Genomic DNA, 12,461 nt, shown 5'->3' on the forward strand with positions numbered 1-12,461 from the left:
GAGTGTGTGTGTGTGTGTCAGTGTGAGTGTGTGTGTCTGTGTGAGTGTGAGTGTGCGTCAGTGTGAGTGTGTGTGTGTGTGTGTGCGTATGTGTGTACGTGTGTGTGTGTGTGTACGTGTGTGTGTGGCAAGAAACAGAGTGGAAAACACATCTCACGCTCCTCACAGGCTTTGAAGACTGTAAATTGCAGTGCGGAGCAGCTCATGTTGACTAATAAGAAGAGCTGAGCGCAGTCCATTACTATCAGCATGAGGCTGAGAAACTGGCCAGTCAGCTGTGGACCTGTGTCTGTGACACTTAATGCTTTTTGTCCCAGAGGAGAGATACTCAGACACATCAATTACAGCCAGACAAACCACAGACTCTGACGACACTCGGGCCTTCAGAGAGACTCGCAGCTGCATCTGAAATGCACGTACACAACTTGAAATATCATAAATATGCACCTTCTGCACACTCTTGATCATGCCTACACATGCACTTACTGATGTGAGCAGATATAAACAATGTAATGATAGAAACAGAATGGTTTTAAACTCCATTTCCATTTCATACATACGTTTAGATGAAATATGGATTAAGTAATAAATCATTATCCAGATGTAAAACTATATATAGATGCAGTAACCATAGTATAAGCAACAAATAATTGATGACAGGCTGTTGAATTATTGAAAATAATATTTGGTGGAGGATGTGCTGCTTTTTCTTGCGGCGTGCTACATGTGAATGTTTTAACAAGAGCAAGGATAGCTTGGCACATGATGTTCCTGCTCTAAATTGTGTTATAAATAGCAGAATTCCTGTTCTGAGAAAATATTTTTGCATGAGTAACGAACACACTTGACTCTGAATAAGTGCTTCTCAGTTCCGCTCTGCACATTTTGTACGTCTCTCTTATTTAACACACCTGATTCAGGTCGTCAGCTCAGAGCTCTCTCACACTCACTTCACTTCAGGAGAGTTCAGAGAGACATAGGCATGTGCGGAGCAGCGGTTTACAGGGACTGGAACTGAGAATCACTGGGCTGGATAGACGATATAATCACAGACGCTGACGTCTGCACCCGTGTTATTAACATCATGAAAAATATAATTGTATTTGATGGATAAAATGAAGGGAACTGTAATGTTTGCATGTTTTATTAAAATTCACATTTAGATTCAAAAATGGCATTGGCTGTCATGCATGCTGTAAATGAGCATGATGGCATTCAAATGAGCTTCAAAGAGCTTTGTAACAGTAGAGTTTCATGTGGGTCAGTTTCCGGTTGCTGACAGAGCGCTTGTGCCCTTGCATGCTCATGAGAGAAGCTTTTCTATTACGTTTTCTATGTAATCTGCATAATCTACATCTCAATTATGTATTCTACATTCTGTAAATGTTATGTATTGAAGGTTATGTGCATATTTCCATTTTGTAAAACAGTTATTTGGAAATACTGAATATCAAATTACTATTTTTTTTATTATAAATGAGAACAGTAACTAATAGGATCTTAATTAATAATTCATTACATTTAGAAGAAACATAATTGACAGTAACATATTCGTTATTACATAAAAGTTCGTCCTGCAGAACATTCACCTTTGACCCGTTGACACTTGGATTGTTTATCATCTAAAATTTAAGTGCGATATGTCTTGTAGCATTTCTGGCTAACAGTACAGAGGACACAAAAATGTATCGCAGATGTATTCAGAGGAGCTGCCGATTGGATTTAATTTAATTCCCCCTGAATGAAAGCTACGGACAGGACGAGCCGAGGGAAAAACTGTTCCGATGCCTGGTCATTGATTCTGATGTGGGATGCTGGTGTCTCTCACGCCTCACTCACAACACAATGATAGCACTTGAATATTTCATCTGTGTCTCCTGGATCAATGTGTTTGTAAACTCGACCCAGATCTGCCTCCATTTCAGTATTCGACACTAGTTTATCACAATCCAGTCAGCAACTGAAGGATAAGATCAAGTCTGCTGGATGAAACTCACCCTAACATCCTCCACAGCAGGGCACTTCTAGGATTTCATCCTCAGGGGCTTTTAGTCCTCAGTGAGAAAGTATAGCAAGAAACGTCCAGCTAAATCACCAGCTCCATATTATAAGCTAAAAGTAGCCTAACGGTACTTAAAATTGGTACAAGTCAATGCAAAACTTTTACAAATTATATAATGATACCAGTCTTTCTGCAGTACAGTTCAAATTGGTACATGTGTAGCCTTACTGTTTGAATAACGGAAAATTGTCATCCTATCATTATAATTAACAAGTATTACTGTTAACTAGCTAAAAACAAATAAATTGACTCTGGGCTCAACATGAAGGATTTTTCTGGATTATTTAGTTAAGAGCAGTGAGTGGTTTTCTCTTTTTCTTTTGTTGTTTGATTAACATTATCAACATAGGACACAGAAGGCTGCTGTCACTTTAAGACCTAATAGACAGGTCCGTTATATTGCCAATATTTTCATAACTGTTTACATTCAGACATAACCAACTGTGTTTTCATGGATACTCATCAAGGCAGGCATTTTGATATAATTTTGTGTGTATTTGCTCAAGAACAGGCTAAAGAGAACTCAATCCAGTACTCGCATGCTGTCTGAGAGCCGGCTTTTTGTGTGGGCGCTTAGAGATGAAATGGTGTGAAAACTTCATTTCACGATTACCAAAATGATCACGGTTATCAATATTATCATGGTATTGCTAAAATGCGCTGCAAATGTTCAAAAAGTACTCATATACACACAGACATCATTTCACTAAGTTTTATATCAAAAACCAACAAACAACAAATAACATTAGCAGCACTATGCACATTACAACAATAACATTAAAAATGATGGCCAGATTTTAAACAAACTAAAAAAAAAAAAAGTTTTATAAAGCAATAAACCTCACATTTCAGCCTTTAAATCATTTTATAAGAAAAGGAAGAGTCAAAATTATAAATGATAGGAATTGTATCTGCTCCATTAACAATTCTACATAGGCTACCATATCATCTGAAGTGTTGAGATTTTTAGAACGCACATTAGCTTGATTTAGTTCAATTTTTTGTATTGGTCTGAACAAAAATGGCATACAAGTTGAATGAAAATGTAATTCCACTGTCTGACAGCAGGTGGCGCTTAAGCAACCGCTGTAAACAGAGCAGAGCTGCGCTTTTAAACGCTACTTTATCTGGCATTACACGGGGGGAAGATGAAAAGCAAATGCCTTGGAAACTTTTCTGAAGACAGCCGGTTCCTCCTTATGCATTCAGAGAATTCATACAATCATTCATTCATATAATTTCTCTCAGCACTCTACCTTTCATCATGTTTTCACACGAAACCAAACCTATGCTCCATGTTGCGCCTGCATGAGACTCTTACTAACTTTACTTAATGCAGAGCAGTATTTACCATGAGTTTTTCAAATTGTGATAATTAAATATGCTTTTAATGATGATTATAATATGAAACAGTAACACTAACCGTCGGGACTTTTTATTGTGCTTTATCATCAAAACAGTAATGCATACTTCAGGTGTGTCCACATACAAAAACGATCTGTCACATCGTGTGAGTACCGCATTGAGCTCTCTTTCACAGCATCTTGCGCTTGAATGGCTTGAAATCACTTGAATGTTTAAAATGACAAACCTTACACACATATGAAAATGATCAACTTTGTGGAAGAAGCAGAACTGGTCTGATTGTTCAGATAGGTGATTATAGTTTTAGGGGGACTGAGATGACAGACCTAACAAGGGTCTACAGTAATAGCACTGATAAAACAACCGTTTAGGCACTTTACAGTGCAAAGTGACACTGACAGATTCAAGTGCTTTGAGAAAGCATCACAAGCGTCTTGTATCTGTCATGCCCTCTGACTGTGCAAGCTTTTCCCTTTAAACCAAATGTTTGTATGGACAAAACACGGTAATGTACACAGACACTGTCCACACAGATTCGGCTGAACACAGCACACAATATTCCTCAAGAGGGAGAATGAATGTGTGAAGACGTGAGATTTTTTTTCTCACCACCCACCACCAAACGCATCCTGGTTTTCTCACATGAATCAGAAAATCTGAGTGTGTCACCTCATTACATGCATTTGATCTGCAGCATTATGAACGTCCTCTCCTCTGACGTCGACACGTTTGGCATTTGTCCACGGTTCTCCTTCACCGTTCCATTCCCTCCTACAAGAAAACATAATGAACCGCTGGAGATCAGCTGTCCCGCGAGTCCTCCGTTAGGCCTGTGTAGATGCACAGCTCTGCTCATTACTGCTGAAGTGCTTCGGCGCCGGTTAACGGGAGGCAGCGCGCTCCGCCGATTTCACTCCCCTGCATCCTAGAGGGGCAATTACTGGCCGCTGTTTCCGCATGGCGCCGCTGGAGAAGGTGAGCCCTTTCAAGCAGTTATGTATGCCCTGATGGTTTAATTCTGTGCACTGAAGCCATATGTAGACCTTTCAAACCAAAACTGTCACAGAACGTAGAGGTCCCGCGGGCCTCACGCTTGGGGCATGGTTCTGTTATAGATCTTACCTTATTTTTCACAGAGACTGTGAAGCACAAAGACTCCTAAATCCCACCACCCACGACTCCAACAAGGACGCCGCAGGCTCAAGGTCTGGCTGGTTAGCACGTCCAGTCAGCTCCTGCTGCTACATGCAGTAACTACAGCATCATGGAGACAGTGGCGGTTCTAGACCACAGCTGCTGGGGGCACACGTTTACCTGATGAGCAACAGCAACTCTTACTGAGGTCCTCAGAGAATTCCTTTGTTCCTGCCATGATTCCCTTCCACAAACATGATCAGACTTTCATATATCTGTTCTCTAAATAAAACAGGGCCGACACTGACACCTGATCTGTGGTTAAAACACCTCTGAACAGATGGACTCTAGTTTCACTTTCCAATTAACTACTAATCCTAGAGATTCACACACTTTTGCCACTCACAGATATGTAATACTGGATCATTTTCTAGAAAAAAAAATGACAAAGTATATATTTTTGTATAATTTGTTTGATTGGATTATCTTCGTCTGCTTTCAGGACTTGTGTGAAAATCATATTTATGCAGAAATATAGAAAATTCTGAAGGGTTCACAGACCTTCAAGCAGCCCTATGTGAGTACACACACACACATATATATATATATATATACACTACTGTGCAAAAGTCTTAGGCCACTAGTATTTTCACCAACAAATAATGGTTTTAAGTCAGTTATTTCTATCTTTTGCTGTAGTGTGTCAGCAGGAAATATCAGTTTACATTTCCAAACATTTCTTTTGCCATTAATTGTAATAATGCAGTGAGATTTTTGTCTGACAGCAGCCAGTGCTGCATACAGATGGACTGGATGATGCTGAGATCAGATCTCTGTGATTACATGAAGAATCAGGAAAAACTGAGACAGACTAAATCCAGAACTGTGGCAATGTCTCCAAGATGCCTGAAGAAACCGACCTGCAAAGCTACCTGAAAATCTATCTGCAAGTGTACCGAGGACAAAATCTGTTTTAAACGCAAAGGGTGGTCACACCAAATGTTGATTTGATTTAGCTAATACAGTGTTTCCTCTAGGATTTTTTCCAGCTGTGGTGGCAGGACTATTTCCCACGGACCACGCCCCCTTCCCCTGGTGGTTAAACCTCCCCACGCACAATTAGACAATTAGATCAAAAAAACAAATGACGAGCAATAGCACAAACAAAAACAATAACAAGATACAAATTAAATTAACAGTACTTTAAGTTTTTCAGGTAGGTCTAACAGTAATATTTAGGTACAGATTTACTACAGAAACTTAATAATCTATTCATCTGTAAAATAACACTGGATAGTCATTCACTCTATAAACAGTAATGACACAGACAGCAGAAGGTTTATTTAGGCTGCTGTCTCTTTAAGACCTCATACATGGATCTAATGTGCTGTTATACGTGAGTTTTGCTTCTCAACGGTTTACATTCACTTACCGACTATGTTTAATATAAACCGACTGTGTTTACGTGAGTACTCGCCAAGTCGGTCATTTTGACAAAATTTGGTATGTTTTTGGCCGTTTATGCTCAATTCTCAATTCTGTTGTCGCACACTGTTTCAGAGGCAGTTTTATGTGTGCGCGCTTTGGGTGTGGACACACAGAAAACACAGAGCACGCGAGTATTGTATTGAGTTCTCTTTCACGTCTTTTTGCTCTTGAATGGCTTAAAGTTGCTTGAATGTTTAAATTGGCAAGACTTTAAAGTACGTGCAAATTATACGTTCTGTCATCTGTTATATGCGCAGAACCTGCGGGAATGAGTAGAATTATGCGCAATACCCGCAATCTCTCGCCGAAATTCGAGTCTCCTCTGCCTTTTACACTAGTGCTTTTTCATTTTAAAACTGCAGCGTTTTCGAAAGCATTTTTACACAAGTGCCGAAAACTTTTCACAGTACTGTAGCTTTGCAGGTCAGGCGTTGGAGACATTGCCACAGTTCTGGATTTAGTCTGTCTCAGTTTTTCCTGATTCTTCATGTAATCACAAATGGACTGGATGATGCTGAGATCAGATCTCTGTATGCAGCACTGGCTGCTGTCAGACAAAAATCTCACTGCATTATTACAATTAATGGCAAAAGAAATGTTTGGAAATGTAAACTGATATTTCCTGCTGACACACTACAGCAAAAGATAGAAATAACTGACTTAAAACCATTATTTGTTGGTGAAAATACTAGTGGCCTAAGACTTTTGCACAGTAGTGTGTATATATATATATCCACACACACACAATGAATGAATGGCTTGGAAATAATTTATTAGAAAATAAAGTTTTCTAATTCAAACTTATGATCAAACGTTGCACATCTGGATGCATTCAGAGAAATTAGCTATTGTAAATTTAACATTTTAACTTGCTCAGTTTAATGAAATAAATATATGAAAATATAATGAAAAATAAGATTTTCAATTTTGCTGAATGAATTCAATCTGATCTTCCAATGCTGCTTAAGTTAAACCACACAACTTGTATGAAGAGAGTTTATTTTATGCATTATCAGGTGCGTTGCAACCATTATGGGTGAACGCAGACAGAATCATCATGACTCACGCAGAGTGCTCTCTTCTTGAGGTTTCTCTTCTCTGCATTGGTATTTGAGCAATTTCATATATGCGGAGTCTTTTCATCACTACTGGCACAGGACAAACTGCATCCAGTTTCAGAAAATTGTTTGTTGCGATACAAATCCAGAGGGGTATTGTACCACTCCCATGACGGCCCTTCAGAAGAGCAGTACTTCAAAAACATGGCCCATGAGCAAAGATGGCAGCAAGCAGGTCATGTACTGCATCAGCCGAGCAACTGCCATTGAGATGAAAGGGAATTCTAACGGATGGAGAACTCCAGGCATTACAGACATGTTTGATGTAAAGCATCCCGTATATCTCTTTAAAAGGCATCCGTTGGCACAGACAAAAGAAAGTACACAAACTTGGTATTTCATATGCTGAGATACCAAGGTAAGTAAACAGCACAAGCTTTGATTCATCAGCTCTGACTCCTGTCGGAGCTTCAAAAGATCTCCATATGCAGCGGCAGATGGCTGGACACTTTTGTCAGCAGAGATATGCAAAGACGCGTGTGCGCAGAAGGTTCTTGGCCAGCTCACATACGACCCGTGGGCAGGGGTAGAGCGCCGCTAAGCAGCTTCCCGCTCCACTGCCTCCATCGCTGACGGTCACGCTCATGTACAAGCATCAACAGCAAACCACAAGTGTGCTCCTTCAACTCATGAATAAGAAAATAAGGAATGACTGATATTAGAAAGAGATATGAATAGCCAAATAAGCCAGGAAAGAGAACTGAATTCAGCTCGCATGCTGATGGCTGGTTTTGTCTTTAGTGAACATAAATAGTTGGGAAAGGAATCTGATGCGAGTCAGTATATTAGACCAGCGCATTAGGTCTTAAAGTGATAGCAGCCTAATAAACTTGCTGTTGTCTGTGCTGTTCTTTATGCAGTGGTTTAATTCCGGTCCTGGTGCCTACCGCTTTTTTTATGTTTCTTTTATCTAACAAACCTGATTCAGATCATCAGCTCATTAGCAGAGAGAGAGATCAATGAACTGAGCTGTGTTCTGATCGACAGGGTCCCTACGCAGTGTTCACTGCTCCCTATTCCCTGAGCAGGGGATGAATTCAGGTAAACTGGGACACTTTGAGATGACTGGGAAAAATGTCCCAATTAACCTGAATTCACCCCTACACATAATACCTGAATTATTGCATCAGATAAAATACACATCAAATATAACCAAATTATGTTTATTTTCATTGTACTAAACATCATAACTGATATTTGTCACGCAGGGTACACTGAAGGTGATCTGATACTGACAATTAAAGAACACAGATTATTTCCATAACGACCAATGTAATCTACCAAAACTCTATGGAAAATAATGGAGCGAAAACGGTCTATAACGCGTCTGAAATGTAAGTCAGTTAATATTATCTACTTGTTTATTGAACTACTGTTGTATAAAATCAATGTCAGATTTGCAATCGTGCTGATAGTCGGGAAAACATGACTCTTGGTCATGTGATGTTGCTTACCTATATCATATGTTATCTAGAATATTTATCTTTTTTTTCTACTGCAGTCTGTGTTTGTTCATGTTTGTTTCTTTGTGTGTGCTGTTGCGCTAATTAGTTTTAATTTCTCCTCGAGTCAGACAGGCTGCATGAGTCAATACATCATCCGTTATCAGTCACCGTTTACACAAAGTAATTAAATTCTCGCCAAAGTTTCGGTGCCATAGTTATTGTTTGTTATTGATGTTTTAATCATGTTACTTGTCCAGTCGGGCGAGTACAATTCTCTTTCACTTGCCCCTTCACAAAATCCACTGTCCCGGACAAGCTCTGCATATGCAATCACACCAGCCACAAAAATAACTATCCACACCTTTTCATCGCTAATTTTTCACTGTGTGTCTTTAGTAAATCCTGACAATAGTTTTTTTTATGCCGATATGATAATAATTGACTTAATATTTATATAGATGCACTAGTAAATGCACGTATATTACAGTTTTTGCCTATTGCTTGAACACTATAGACACATGCTTAGACCAAAGTAACAAAACTTGAAGCTTTTGTTACTATACCTTAAACACAGTGTAACCATACCTTAAACAAAAGCGCTGCTTTGCACTTCAGTTGCAATTCTGCAACACACTTGCTCCTACACACTGCACACTATTTCATACATAAGACACTTCGTTCATAACTGAAATCTCATGGGTACCATTGGGAAAACACATCTATTCAAAATACAAAACACATTGGGTGATTGAAAACACTTAGACACACACCTGAAAACACTTACAAAACTGATCACCAATCAGCCAACCACAAAAAGGCCTCAGTTGAGCCATTTTGAGAACTTTGCAAGCACGGAGGCAGGGAGAGCAAGAGGTAGAGGAAGAGAGAGAGAGAGAGAGAGAGAGAGAGAGAGAGGAGTAGGAAAAGTTAGTGCAACAGAGGTGATGGACTTAGTCCAGTAAGAGTGACAGGGAACACACAAACTCTTCAGAGGGCTGAGAAGAACATGCTGGTGGACTTTCATTGCCTTCAAAACCCAGAGGAACCTACCTGTGGCCAGACCCAAACAGACGGCAGGATCTGTAATCCCACCCACGCACAATTGGCCTGTTTTTCTGTATTTCCAGTAGTGTATTGTGTTTTATTTTTTCATTTACTTTACTGTACTGTACTGTACTGTAAAGTATAGTACTGTGATGTGCAGTATTGAGTTGATGTCATTTGTAACCTTTCAGTACTTTCATTTTTGGTTGTTGTGAAAACCTTTGTTGGAAAAAAACAGAACAAAAACTGTAAGTGTTGCATTGAGCTTCACAGAATGCTAACTGATGAACTGAATAAAAACAGTGAAAATTAAAGACTGCAGTGTTTTATATAAAGTACACTAGTGTGTTGCTGCTAATCTGAAAGTGTACTGATATGATGCAAGTGTGTATCATTTTGTCATCAGAGTGACATTTTGACAAAGGATTGTTAGGTTTTGATAGCAGAGTTTCAATTCGACATAGATGTGAATGGTTTATTTCCCAGTGTTGTGTCTTGTGTGCTTGTGCGTAAAGTTGACACAATGAGCCGAAGTTTTGCAAAAAGTGTTCAAGCAATAGGCAAAAACTGTAAACAGATGGATGGTGATTTACATTGTATTTATTTACAGAAGATTATGTCCTCACTCCTCAAACTTCTCTCATATTCGCTGCTGTTTTGTCTGTGTATGATGTTGTTGCAGGGTGTTCTCAAAAACACATTTTGCCAAGCAATGCCTGAAAAACCTACAGCATTGTTTGTTTCATTTATATAATTCCTTGAGTCTTTCATTACTTTTATTAGACGAGCAGAGATCACTGCTGACCACTGTCTTTATGCTCACTGCTTGATTCTGCTTGATGACGAAGGTTGATGATTCAAGCAATCCATAGAGCAGATTGCCCTTGATAAGAGACTGTCTGATGTCTTTCCACTTTTGTGCTTTGCTCTGGGAACTTTAGAGTAGGGCGAGGTTATTCAGTATCTGCATGCAGCCAGAGCATTGCAGATCCATAACAGAAGCCAAACGTCTCAGGCTGCGGACTTGAGAAAAACTTGTTTACCATTTCTTCGTTTTCACAGAGGTTACAAAATTTAAAGGGATAGTTTACCCAAAGATGAAAATTCAACAGGCGGCATTTACCTGCATGACTTTCTTTCTTCTGTGGACAATTAAAGAAGATATTTTGAAGAAATGTGCTCACCCAACGGTTGTATGATATATGGGGGGAAATAAACAATGAGGTATTTCTTAAAATGTCATCTTTTGTTTTCCACAGAAGAAAGAAAGTCAGGTTTTGAACATCAAGAGGGTGAGTACACCCATTGTTGTCTTTTTAACAGCTGTCATCCAGGCAAGAGCTCCCTAAAGTGGCATCCATCAAGCGCATTACCCAGACAGATGACACATCAACCATTGACCAGTTATTATTGAAGGCCAGTGGCATCTACACAATTTGAGCTTAGATGGCACATAAATCATCAGGAGTCAAATCAGAGGTGAATGCTGACCTTCACAAGAAAAAGAGGCCAGTGGGGTTTAGACCCGTCTCAGCTCATCTTCAGTGCACTGATCAAAAGAAAGCATGTCTTCAGCTGGTTTCCCATTCACAGGTGGAGTTTTTCCCGCAGTCTGCAGAGCGAGACACAGCCAGGACACATCCGGCAGCCGTTACTGCTCCAAACCAAAGGGAGGACTTCAAATCAGCCCTCAAGGACCAGATCACGACCAAAGCAGAGCCTGGAAACCATCACAGGTGGTATTCATGAAGCATGTGGACGGATCTCGAATCTCTCAAGAGTCTCACGGTGCTCAACATTAAGCTCTCACAGGCCAAAACCTGTCACTCGACTCAGAAGATGTTAACATTAAGCTTCAGGACATTACAGTGATGAAACGAGAGATGTAAAAAGTAAACCAGAACTTATACAAGGCCACCACTGATTGTAATATAGAGTGTTTTTACACGTCAAAAGAACTAAAATGAAAACCAAGTGAAAAAGTCCATCAGTCCATCGCCCTTTCACTCTTAATATTCATTTGTCAAATGTTGCCATTTGGGTCATTCAATCGATCACAGAGTGGACCGTCGAGAACCACCACAGATAAGAGATCAGTCTCATAGACTTGATCCCTACACTACTATATAGTGCACTATGTGCCATTCACCATTCAGAAGAGAGTTCAAGTGACTTCAGCCACAGCTTCAGTGTCTTTTATAGTGTAGGGGGCAGGACGCTTCAGATTCTAGAGCATTTGATTGGACAGAAAATCTGATGAGAAGCTGAAGTGCAGAATGATGCCATCAATACTGCTGATGTGTCAGATTGTACATTTTGAATGCATACCTGTATATCCTCTAAATGCAAAATGTCTGTCATTGTTTTGGGGCCACTAGCTTAGAGGTAGCCTTAAAGCTGAAATACCCAGAACTGCAATTACTGACAGACATTTTTTATTAAAAGACAGAGCCATAGTTTGTTCAGTAAGCCACAGTTTAATTAAAAAAGACAAAACGTGCATCTTTGTTTTGTTTTTCCTCCTGCTGAACTGAAAACATACTGAACTGTGACTTCAAAACTGAATCACATACAGAACCGTCATTTTTAGACCCCTAATTAACATGAAATAAATTTCACAGTGTTTGCCTCTGAAGAATTATGTACAATATTTTTACACACACAGACCTTAACACAAAATTATACTGTCAAGACAAAAGTATCTTTATACAGTATCACATAAACAGTACTGATGAGTGTGTGTGTGTGTGTGTGTGTGTGTGAGAGAGAGAGTGTGTGTGTGTGTGAGAGGGTGTGTGTGTGTGT

General features: G+C 39.5%; 1 protein-coding gene and 1 long non-coding RNA gene across 2 annotated transcripts in view; one reads left to right on the top strand and one right to left on the bottom strand.

The window, feature by feature from the left end:
* lrfn2b (leucine rich repeat and fibronectin type III domain containing 2b) overlaps window positions 1-12,461 on the bottom strand; it is an 81,962-nt gene that overhangs the window by 40,113 nt on the left and 29,388 nt on the right. The window lies entirely within an intron of this gene.
* Window positions 8,489-12,461, top strand: part of LOC107708310 (uncharacterized) — a 15,264-nt gene continuing 11,291 nt past the window's right edge. Inside the window, exons 1-2 of the long non-coding RNA XR_001636348.1 lie at window positions 8,489-8,607; window positions 10,339-10,341. This is a non-coding gene — a long non-coding RNA (uncharacterized LOC107708310). The remainder of the gene's footprint in view (window positions 8,608-10,338; window positions 10,342-12,461) is intronic.

The sequence above is a fragment of the Sinocyclocheilus rhinocerous genome, unplaced genomic scaffold, assembly GCF_001515625.1.
Source record: "Sinocyclocheilus rhinocerous isolate Xijiao unplaced genomic scaffold, SAMN03320098_v1.1 scaffold326, whole genome shotgun sequence".
NCBI classification, from domain to species: Eukaryota; Metazoa; Chordata; class Actinopteri; order Cypriniformes; family Cyprinidae; genus Sinocyclocheilus; species Sinocyclocheilus rhinocerous.